Source organism: Boleophthalmus pectinirostris, unplaced genomic scaffold (assembly GCF_026225935.1).
Source record: "Boleophthalmus pectinirostris isolate CB_2022bp ecotype Guang Dong unplaced genomic scaffold, ASM2622593v1 HiC_scaffold_20, whole genome shotgun sequence".
NCBI classification, from domain to species: Eukaryota; Metazoa; Chordata; class Actinopteri; order Gobiiformes; family Gobiidae; genus Boleophthalmus; species Boleophthalmus pectinirostris.
In genome coordinates this window covers 18,862,269-18,875,024 of record NW_026571153.1, presented here as the reverse complement: position 1 = coordinate 18,875,024, position 12,756 = coordinate 18,862,269, and the positions used below count along the sequence as shown (strand labels likewise).

General features: G+C 40.8%; 1 pseudogene; it reads left to right on the top strand.

Annotated features, from left to right (window-relative positions):
* Positions 1-1,825: 1,825 nt before the first annotated feature.
* LOC129409764 (UDP-glucuronosyltransferase 2C1-like) lies at positions 1,826-10,908 on the top strand (annotated as a pseudogene).
* Positions 10,909-12,756: the final 1,848 nt, after the last annotated feature.

Sequence of the window (12,756 nt, the reverse complement as noted above, 5' to 3'; positions counted from 1 at the left end):
TCTTCTTCCATATCCTGTATTTTCATAAGAATGCTATAAAAATAAATCCACAAAAATATATATAGCCTTGTGCTATGTCAGGAGTGCATGAATATGTGAAATTAATATAAATAAACATAGGAAGCTCCTCTGTATTTGTCAATGTGTTTAAATTAATAAAACACATGTGAACAGATCAAAATTGTGTCTTTTTGCACATAAATCTGAAGTGTGATGCAGCTTCCATCTGTTTGCGTATGACTGATTGCACATTTTACTGTGACCAAACCTCCTCGTCTGATCTCAGAAGCTAAGCAGGCTTAGGCCGAGTTGGGCGAGACCGCTGGGAATACCAGTTGCCACAGTGGGGAGCTGTGCCAAGACACTTGACCATCATTGTCTGATAGATTCATTTTCTGCCAGTGTGTCAGGGGAACACTTGCCTTGAGGCATTGCCAGGTGTACCATGGAAACATTTCCAATTTGATTTGAGACACAAAAATTACGATTACAAATTGCCTAGAGCCATTTTTTTTTTAACTCAAAACTGATTTTGATTCATTTGATAAAGATTTAGTTGTGTGCTGCATCATCATCCTACAGCAAATGTGAGCTATAAATGAAACACTAGCCTAGTGTGTGTGCGTGTGTGCGTGTGTGCGTGTGTGTGTGTGTGTGTGTGTGTGTGCGTGTGTGTGTGCGTGTGTGCACAGATGTTACTTTGCACATATATTTTGTACAAGGCCCAAAACCTGTCTCAATTCATCATTTGATTTTGACTTTGTTGGAATAAAAATTTTATGTCATCAAAATAAAGTAATTTGAAAAACGTGAAAAAGCACGTACACTTTATAATGAGGGCTCAAAATAAGCTCCTGTCCATCATGGATCACCCCCAGCACCATCACGCGACAGGAGAGCACCTTTAGGGACAGTCCTGTGGTCCCTGTCCTGTCCCCTCCGCTGACACACCTTGGAAGTCATCTGTCCCCAGAGGTGGGGACTTGCAAGTCGTGATTTGGACTCAAGTCAGACTTTAGTCACTATTTTTAGGACTTGAGGTCTGACTTGATTAAATAGACTAAGACTTGCATCTCGACTTGGACTTGAAGGTCATTGACTTATGACTTGACTCGGTCTTGAGGTCAAAGACTTGACTTAATTGAGACTTGCAGAATAACAACTTGGTCCCACCTCTGTCTGTCCCACATGTCACATACATGTGTACAACACATCCCTATAAAGGATGAATATCCACAAGGATATACTGCTAATTTAATATCTTTTGTGCGTTGCTTTGTTTGCTGACGATCTTTAAATTTCCTTTGTGATCAATAAAGTATCTAAATTATATCATTGGGGGACAGGTCAGAATTCTGTGTCAGAATTTGCTGTGTAATTGTCAGATTACATTTTGTATCTACCCGGTTTATGGTTATGGTTATGATTAAGCCTGCAATTACTAGACCGACACCCACGTAAAATGTGGCATAAAGTTCAATTTTTTTTTTCTTTTTACTATTGTTGTCAATATTCAAACTCAAAGGTGTGATTTTTGTCAGTTGAAATGAATAAATATGGCAGATTTGTGGAGCCTAACATATACTGATCATGCTTATAAACCCGCAACTTTTGTTCATCCTATTTTTCTTCTGCTTTTCAGTAGTAAAAAAGTTTAATAGCAAAGTGCAGGAGATAAGAGCTGATTCCTGATTGGCCAGCGCAGATAGGGCTGCTGCTCTCTGATTGGTTGGGGGCATTTACATGAAACAGCTTGAAAGTTTTACAGTGACCTCTACCTTGATTTGGCCACATTGTTTCTCTACAGTTCAGTTGGTTCAGCGGTCAGTATCAGCAGGTAAGACTTGTTTCTGGGCTTGTATCCTCAGAAATATTCTGTTTTCTGTGCCTTTAAAGATGCACAGTGTCACTTTTAGGGCACTTCTTAGTATCCATGGAGGTTACATTTTTTTATCCATCTTGCATTTATTCAGTTACAGGTGTTTTAATTGTCTGAAAAATATCTCCACCTCTCCACAGACCTGTGTAATCACCAGCTTGTTTCCATAGAGACTGGTAAGTTGATGCCATGCCGATAAGTAACATCTGAGAAAAGTTACACAGTGCATCTTTAAGTCTGAAAATGATTCTGGCTGGGAAAGAGGAAACACTAGAATAGCCTACATGATACTTTCCAAAATTATAGTTCTATAAAAGTTGGACGAGGCTTAGAATTTTTACTTTCTATATCAGTCACTGCATCCCGTACATTCAGTGCCTTGCCCATGGGTACAATAATGCATCACGATTTATGAAAATTGTGTTTCCTCTCTTGGACGATTTTGACTTAAGGGCGCGGAACAAGTGGGCTGGCTAGTAGTAGTAGTAACAGCAATGAGTAGCAGTGATTTATGATTTTACGTTATTTGAATGCACAAAACAAAATCTGATATTTTCAAATAATTAACCACTAAAAAAAACTTAAGATCATAAGGAGCGGTGCAAGAAACGTAAATATTCAAATGCATCAAAACCATTATTATCACCAGAGCGACAGGAAAGTAATGGGCCTTTCAACAGAAAAGTTACAGAGTGCATCTTTAGCCCCTGGCATAATGGAGCGGTGTAAGAGACACAAATGTTCAAATCATTTAATATTGTCAACATAAAGCTTTTGTCACTTGTAGACTTACTCACAGTGAGAAGAGAAACCAAAACATTTATTCAAAATGTACAATCACTGAAAAACAGGAATTCTAACTGTGAGCTGGGTGACCTCTCCACAGATCTGACCCATACCTTGATAGATACTGACACACTTACTGTCAGTATCTATCTGTGGAACATTCAACAAATGCAAGCAGTATTATCTCCATGGAGACAGGCAGGTGGTGGACACTGCACCAGAAAAGTTAGATAGTCCACAATTAAGACATAAGGCATAATTATGGGTTTCAGTTTACAGTTAAAAACAAAATAGTTTAAAATTGATATGGCAATTGCACAATTGTTTCTATTGTAAAATTCTTGTATAGGTTACATTTTATGAAATATTTTTTGAAATGCAGGATCCATATGCCCTAACCCCTCATCTCCTCTGCAGTGTTACCATGAGGTCCCTGCTCCTGTCTCCAGTCTTGGTCCTGGTTTTGGTCGTGTTCCAGGTTGATCCGGTCTGCGGGGGTAAAATCCTGGTGTTCCCAGGTGAGTTTAGTCACTGGCTGAACATGAAGAGTTTGATCCTGGAGCTGCACCGACGAAACCACTCCATCAGCATCATCTTGCCATCAGGAACTCCATCGGTCAAGTACAACGACACAGAGCTGCAAAAGACCTTCAACTTTATTGTGTTTGAGGTCAGTATTAAACCAGAACTGAACCAGGACTCATTTAGGATTTAACCAGAACTACACCCAGACTAAACTAGGACTAGAACAGGATTAAACCAGGATTTAAACAGGATGGAGCCAGGACAAGGCCTGTCACAATAACACATTTTGAAGGCTATATTATTATATATAGTGCTTCAGGATATACTGCGATCATATTTTTTTGATATTGAAACTACTTTATGTCATTGATACAACAACAATAATGCAAGATAATCCCAGTAATCCATTTTTAACTGGCATCATTAAGATTGCCTGTCCAGCCAGCAGTGTTGGGAAGGTTACTTTTAAAATGTATTCCCCTACAGATTACAGATTACATACACCAAAATGTAGTTTGTAGCGTAATCCATTAAATTACTTAAAGTGAGTAATGTAATCTGAATACTTTGGATTACTTGATATTGTCATGCTTTTTAAACGACATGAACGTAGCAACCACATCCTGAAAATACTTGTTTGTTCTCTTCAAATTGGCTGAGCCCAAGTCTCCATGAACAGGTAATTGTTTGCAGTAGAGAAGCAAAGACTTGGATATATTATTTATTTATCATTATCATTTTGTCTGCTGAAAGACAATAAAAAAGCCCAGTCTTCACCTAAGCAAATTAAAAATATTATTGATGGAGAAATGATTTTTATATGAGATCATGCCTTCAATTATGTCAACCCTACTGTTAGGTGTCACATTGTTTAGACCTAGTTTAGACCTGGTTTAGTCCTGGTTTAGTCCTGGTTTTAGTCCTGGTGTTAGTTCTGGTTTAGAGGTGCACTGGAGTATGCACTCTCTCCTCTGTTCTTTAAATATAAAGTGATGTCTGAATTTCAAAAACACAAATGTGTTTTTACCTGTGCACTGCTGGCTCTGTTCTACTGGCTCCTCGACCTCGTCCTTTGTGTGACTGACGCCACCGATGTTATAAAAGACGTTTACATTGCTCTTATTGCGCCTGTTTTGTTTGGGTTTCCGGCAATGAGTGGAATTACCTAATAATTTAAAAAATGTGAAAACAGGAAAATACTGCTGTGTAATCCATTTATTTCAACAAAGTAACTGTAATCCAATTACCTCTCATTGAAACAGTAACTGTAACTGAATACAGTTACTCATAATTTGTACTCTGATTACATAACTCCAGTACATGTAATCTGTTACTCCCCAACACTGCCAGCCAGTCCCTTCTACATTCTGTTTGAATCCAGAAGCGTCTGGAATGAGACCACAGAGCGTGAAAAACTTTAGTTCAAACATGAGACGATCCAACCACAGCTGCTATCTTGTATAACGTGTCTCTCACAAATGTGGAAGGTATCTCCTCTTGAAAATTCGTGTAACATTCAGAAGAAAATATATAACTTCTTTTACCTGAGACAAGTAATAGTTTGGTGCTTCAGTTGTTCATTCTGGGAAAATCCATGCTGTTTTCTCAGTCATTTATATATAGTTTTGTCCTTTTTTTTTTTTTTTTTCCACGTATAAGCAGCCGTGTTTGTTTTTGATGGAGCATGGGTCTCTGATTGGTTAATCCTCCTGTCAATCATTCCCTCTGAAATCATCTCGATACGGCTCCAGATCCACCCATCTTCTTAAAGTTTATGTCAAAACGTGTGGTTTCTGTCTGGTCAAGTCATTAGCCGTAATTATCCTTAGCCAAGTCACCGATTTAACCTTTTAAAGCTCAAATGTTTTTGTATTAATACAAAAATACATACCACTTTTACAAAGAATTATTGATCCCCAAAATGTATTGTTGATAAGTCGATATAGTAATTATCATGACTGAAGCAGGACTGACCTAGAACTGAACTAGTGAAAATAATAGACATTTTACCTGCAGTCATCTCAGTTTAAAGGTGCACTATGTAACTTTTCTACTGGAGTGAATGTGACCTGCTTGTTTCCATGGCTATTAAACATCTGTTGGATACAAGCAGAGGACGCCATTAGACAAAGTTACAGGTCAGATCTACAGAGAGGTGATCCAACTTACAGTAAGAATGCATTTTTTCAAGATATTTTTTAGCAATAAAAAAAATTTAAGATATGTACATTTAAAACCATACTGTAGAAGATTCTCTAACCCTAACCCTCCATGGGAAAAGTTACACAGTGCACCGTTTAGTTCAAGGATTTTGGAGGATGGGAGGGCATCTGACACGGTCCTTCCTCTCCTGTCAGGTTCCTTTCACTGCCCAAGAGTACATGATCTTTCTGGAGGAGTTCATGCACTTCTCCATGTACGAGTCCCACAAAGCGTCCATTATGACCAAAGTTCGTCTGACGTACTCTTGGCTGAGTCATTCCGTGACCATACAGAAACAGACGTGCTATGGAATGGTCCACAACGCCGCGCTGATGTCTCAATTACGCAAGGCCAAATTCGACCTGGTGCTGTGGGACCCCATAAGCCCCTGTGGTGACCTGGTGGCAAAGCTACTCGATCTTCCCATAGTGGCTTCTCTAAGGTTGGTTTCATTATTATTATTATTATTATTATTATTATTGTTATATAGGGTTCAAATCAGATACTTTATTATCACTACTGAATACTCATTTTGGCAAGTATCACAAAATCACATTGACAGGACAAAAGTATTATTAGTATTAGTCATATAAAACCATTAAACTAAACATTTCTTCATTTTGTGTTGAAAAAGGAGCATGACTTTATTTTCATTGTGGCATCAAAATCTATATTGAGCTCTTTCTTTAGCATTAAAATCAAGTTTGAAATTTTTATTTTCTGCATTAATATTTATTTAAAAAATGTATTCTTTTGAAGATCAGGGGATTACAGAAATTTATAGGAACTGTTCTTGGTACTGTTCTATGTGAAAATCGTTGAAGCTGTTAATAGTTGCACTCAAACGACTGTTTTTCTCTCCTGCTTCTCGTGTTTGATTCCTGCTTTTTTCAGATTTTCATTCGGTGCTGTGGTAGAACGTCACTGTGGCCACGCCCACTTACCTCCGAGCTACGTGCCCTCCTCCCCTCTGCCGTACAGTGACATCATGACCTTTAGTGAAAGAGTGACCAGTTTTCTGACCAACCTGCTGAGCTCCGCAGTGTCCGAATTCTTCTGGATGGTCACAATGAATGGATTCTACTCAGAAGTTCTAGGTAAAGGCATTAAAACAACTCTAAACATGCTGTTCAGAGCCAAAAAAGAATAATAAAGTACAATAATATGTATATGTTTTGGTTTTACAGAATAATCAGTATTTGATTTGAACATGTCATCCTTGTATCTGGGGGCATAGTTCAGGTCATGGTCATATTTAAAGAATTTAAAATCACAATCTTACATATAAGGTTTATGTCCTGGATTAAGTATGGTATTAAAATCATGTTTGAAAATCACAAGATGGATTGATGATATGTGGGATATAAATTAGGTGCTTGTTTCAATAGATATGTCATCTCTCTGCCTGGAATGTTCCACAGTAGGACACTCTACCTTTCTATCTTACATGTATTGAAGTCTTACACCGTGTATATGAGTGGACATAGCCAACGCATTAGTCGCCACGTGCCAAATAGGAAGTTTGCCAGGAGGCTCCTCTGGCTCCAGTTGACTTTACATTTGGATCTTGTCTCCCCTCTCTCTGTAACTGCTGCAGTGAGCCTCGTCATTTTGGTCTTAAAATGTCCGTATTAACTCAATCTACATGATCGCTATTTTGTCCATCAAAAAAATCCACAATTTATAACATAAAGCCTGGCTCCAGATTCGCTCCTGTAACCGTTAGCATCGCGAGCCTCATTTGAGTGGCGCTGAACACTATGTGTGACGTCACACTCACTTAGTCCACTTCTTTTATACAGTCTATGATTCAACTACAAGTGGTTTAATAGCTCAGAAATACCTAGAAAAACAGGCATTCTGACTGTGAGTGGGGTCACCTCTCCACAGATCTGATCTATAACTTGCTCTGGTTTGGTCTCCATGAAGATAGAATGGTTTAATGCCATACTGTGAAACATTCGAGACAAAGCAATAACGTCTCCATGGAGAAAAGCATTTAACAGGCCCTCCACCAGAAAAGTTACACAATGCACCTTTAATAACTAATAGTTTTACCTTTTTGTGTAAACTTTCTTTGTGCAGGGCAGTCAACCACCGCATGTGAAACGATCGGTCGAACGGACATGTGGCTGATCAGAACTTACTGGGACATCGAGAGTCCAAGGCCCCTCCCCCCAAACTTTCGCTATGTGGGCGGGCTCCACTGTAAACCGGCCAATCCGCTGCCAGCAGTAAGCCGCCAATCACACACAGAAAAACACAGGCTATGAAAGATACAGTTACACAAGATACTTATAAAACAGTTTTGTAGATATGCCAAGTTAGAATCAGAATGTGCAATACTTGAATCTCCAATATACATTTGACAGGCATGTTTTAACACGTGTGTGTTTGTGATCTGAACCTAAGCGATGTTTTCTTACTGGACTTCTGTGCCAATCACAGTTTGTCGATAATGAACACGATGTTCAAGCACAAGGGTGTCCATCAGTACACGTGCACCAGGATGCCCTAGGCCGGAGGTCGATGATTGACTTTTCGACTTCACCCGTGTGTCTTGGACACTCGGGTGAAGAGAGGGGCAGAGCTGTCAACCGATCACCACCTGGTTGTGAATTAGTTCAGCTGGCGGAGGAGGAAACCGGAACGACCTGTCAGACCCAAGTGTATAGTGAGGGTCTGTTGGAAACATCTGGTGGAGCCCTCTGTCAGCAGGACTTTCAACTCACACCTTTGGGAGAGCTTCTCCCAGATTCCGGGGGAGGCTGGAGACATGGAGTCCGAGTGGGCTTCATTCTTGGCCTCTATTGTTGATGCATCTGCTCGTAGCTGTGGTCATAAGGTTTGTGGTCACGGCAGTAATCCCCGAACCCGGTGATGGACACTGGAAGTAAGGGATGCCATCAGGCTGAAGAAGGAGTCCTATCGGGCCTTGTTGGCTCGTGGCACCCCTGAGGCAGCTGACTGGTACTGGTGGGCCAAGCATGCGGCAGCTCAAGCGGATGCAGAGGGGAAAACCTGGGGCTGGGAGGAGTTTGGAGAGGCCATGGAGGAGGACTATCGGACGGCCTCAAAGAGACTCTGGCAAACCTCAGAAGAGGGAAGCAGTTCTTCACCAACACAGTTTACAGTGCAGGGGGAGAGCTGTTGACCTTGACTGAGGACGTTTTCAGACAGTGGAAGGAATACTTTGAGAATCTTCTTAATCCCAGCGTCACGTCTTCCAAGGAGGAAGCCCAGGCTGGGAACTCGGAGGCGGACTCGTCCATCACCCTGGCTGAAGTCACTGAGGTGGTTGGCAAGCTCCTTGGTGGCAAGGCTTCGGGGTTGGATGAGATCCGTCCTGAGTATCTTAAGTCTCTGGATGTTGTGGGTCTTGGCTGACACGCCTCTTCAACATCGCGTGGCGGTCGGGGACAGTACCTCTGGACTGGCAAACTGGGGTGGTGGTCCCTCTGTATAAGAAGGGGGACCAGAAGCTGTGTTCCAACTACAGGGGAATCACACACCTCAGCTTCCCCGGGAAGGTCTATGCCAGGGTACTGGAGAGGAGAATCTGATCAATAGACGAACTTCGGATCCAGGAAGAGCAGTGTGGTTTTCGTCCTGGCCATGGAACACTGGACCAGCTCTACACTCTCCATCGGGTGCTCGAGGGTTCATGGGAGTTTGCCCAACCAGTCCACATGTGCTTTGTGGATCTGGAGAAGGCATTCGTCCCTGTTCCTCATGGTGTCCTGTGGGAGGTGCTCTGGGAGAATGGGGTCCGGGGCCCTTTACTAAGGGCTGTCCGGTCCCTGTATGACCAGAGCAGGAGCTGTGTTCGCATTGCCGGCAGTGAGTCAGACCTCTTCCCGGTGCATGTTGGACTCCACCAGGGCTGCAATTTTTTCACCGGTTCTGTTCATTGTATTTATGGACAGAATTTCTAGGCGCAGTCAGGGGCCGGAGGGGGTCCAGTTTGGGGACCACACTCAGTTACATTTACTCTAGTTAGGCTATTGCTTTTTCTTCTTTCAGGATCTTGAAGAGTTTGTGAGCTCGGCTGAATCTGGGCTGGTGATCGTCACGTTTGGCTCCATGATAACAAACCTGACGATGGAGCGTGCTGAGGTCATCGCCACTGCACTGGCCCAGATCCCACAGAAGGTCTAAACCAGGACAATACCAGCACTACCCCAAGACTATACCAGGTCTAAATCAAGTCTAAACCAGGACATGTGTGTGTTTAGGTGATCTGGAGGTACAGTGGACCCACTCCTCGCTCTCTGGGACCAAACACCAAATTGCTGGACTGGATTCCTCAAAATGACCTCCTCGGTACCTCTCTTCATCTCTCTTTGAGTTTGTAGACTTTTAGACAACCAATGCATAAAAGCTCAATAGAGTTAAAAAACTAAGATCATAATGTTTATTTTTAGCTGAAGACACCTCAAATGCCCATAGTCAGATACTTTTGCATTTGATGGCAGACACTTAAAAAAGCACATTGGCACACCTAAAATTTTGCTAAAAGTTCAGCTCAAACTAAAATGCTCCACTTCCAAGGCTTGTACATCCTTGCAGTGTTAATGTATGTAATTGTCAGATACCTTCACTGTCTGTGTATATCTCCCCCTTTAGGCCACCCTCAGACACGCGCCTTTGTGGCCCATGGCGGCACTAACGGTCTGTATGAGGCGCTATTCCACGGTGTGCCTATAGTGGGCATACCGCTCTTTGGTGACCAGTCGGATAACATCGCCCGTCTGAAGCGCCAAGGGGGCGCCATCATGCTCAACTTCAACACCATGACATCACAGGAAATAACGTCAGCCGTCAATGAGGTCATCAACAATCCCAGGTGAGTCTTGTCTTAGCAGAGTTTTAACTTTTAACTTTGTGTTGTTAGAATTAGCATTGTGTTAATTTGCACGGGGATGTGATAGATTTTAGACTTACAGTATATACTTATTGTGAAAAGAGTTATTTATAGTTTTATGAATCATTATTGCTGATTATTACCTTAATTTACTTTTCATTCATATTTTCTACAAATGTTCACAAGACCGGGACAGTATCAGTGGTTTATTGTATCATTTAACCTAACTTAATTATTTATTGATTGGACATAATATGTTTAAGCAGTTAAATAACACTGTTAAATAACACTAAGCCTGCACCTGAATGTGTATGATCTGTCTCTGATGACTCCATATCCCATGATCCTCAGCTACAGGCAGAGCACCCTAAAAGCGTCAAACGATACACAGGGACCGTCCCCTCTCCGCCCTGCAGGAGGCAGCGTTCTGGGTGGAGTTTGTCATGAGGAACGGAGCGTCTCACCTGCGGCTGGCCTCCTACGAGCTCAGCTGGTTCCAGTACTACAGTCTGGACGTCGCCGCCTTCCTGCTGATCGTCATGGTCATTGCTATCGCTGTCATGGCAACTATCATCAAAAAGGGACTGAGACTGGGGCGAAGACTGGTCCAGAGATCCAGACCGCATCAGGACTGAAGCCAAGAATAGACAAGGACTGAACTAGGACTGAGCCAGAACTAAGCCAGGACTGAATGAGGACCGAACCAGGACAGTGTTGTCTGTTACGGCTCGCCGCCTGACTCCACCTTGCCCTGTGCTCCCCGTTTGTTTTTACCGCTTGTGCATTCTGTATTTCCATATGCTGTGTGGTACCTGGCGCCTGATTGGTGGGGTGTGGTCCCGTCGCTGTTGGGCTGGTTCCAAGTGTTCCTTGTGCCTGGTTGGAGAATTGACATCCCGCTCCTCCAATCCTCTTCCTACACATCCCATCGCCACATCCAGTAAAAGTGCCATGCACTTGTTTCTCCGGGCGGCAGAATGTCAGTTTCAGTCTGCCACTCTGGCTGACAGACGTATTTCTAGATATCTCCCATTATTAATGTGAATTTGAGTATTCTGTCTATCGAGGTCGTTACCTATTGTTTGTTATAATTGCCAGGTTGGCTCGACCTGTGGGCATTTGTATTGTGTTTATTTATACTTATCCTATTAGAGATATATTGTTTAGTTGTATTTGGAAACTTTGATTTACCATAAACACTGTTTTGTTTTGGGGTTTTTTTGTTATTGAACTTCCTTACTTTCACTTTATAAAGCCACTTACTTCACATCACATCTTGTTTGTGTTACTTTCCTTTGTCTCTAGCTCTGGTTTGTAACATATTGGGGGCTCGTCCGGGGGGTCGTAAAACCCTGTCCCACCTTATTAAATTGGAAATGATTGATTAGTAGGTTTGTATTAGTTATATATGTTAATATATAACTAATTATATATGTTAATTCTGTTGTTTTTGTTTCTTAGTTTAGGTTACTTTCTGTATGTACTTTAGTCTGTTTTGTTAATTTACCTTTACCTCCCTGTTAATTAAACATATTTAATTTATTCCATTTCCATCATTTCATTATTTCCATCTTGTTTTTTTTGTTTTTTGTTACTTCCCTGACCCCATCAAGGTGGGTCGTAACAGTAACAAGGTGGGAATAAATTAATCAAATCTAAAATAGGATTACGTTTGACCTGAATGAGGTATAAAAACAATTATCTAACAATCCCCAAACTAGGACTGAACCAGGACTAAACCAGCTCTAGTCCAGGTCTGGATCAGGAATTTTCTACAATATTGCCAAAGCGAGAAAGTGAAAATGTTTACTTAAAATGTTGCCTTCTTCTATATTCTCAGTTTTCATAAGAATTCTATAAAAATTAATCCATAAAAAGACTATACTGTCTATATATATATATATATATATATATATATATACATACATACATACATACACACATATATATATATATATACATATATATATATATATATATATATATATATATATATATATATATATATATATATATATATAAGTTATTAACACTTTTAAATCTTAATTGTTTCTATTCTGACCATTAAAAAGGAAAAAAAATGCATTTCTACAACTCTTATATAAATATTCATATGCCTTGACTTTTTAAGTATAATTTATTTAAGAGTCATTTAAATTGCAAAAATCAAAGCTATAGTTGGTTTAAAAACTTGAAATGACTTGAAGCTCAAAGCAGACAACTTGGACTTTTGGGCCAGTGACTCGAGACTCGACTTGGACTTGCCTGTATTTGACTTGGGATTTGACTTGGATTTGAGGTCAAAGACTTGAAACTTACTTGAGACTTGCAGAATAACGACTTGGTTCCACCTCTGTCTGTCCCACATGTCACATACATGTGTACAACACATCCCTATAATGGATGAATATACACAAGGATGAACTGCTAATTTAAATATATTTTGTGCGTTGCTTTGTTTTCTGACGATCTTTAAATTTCCTTAGTGATCAATAAAGTA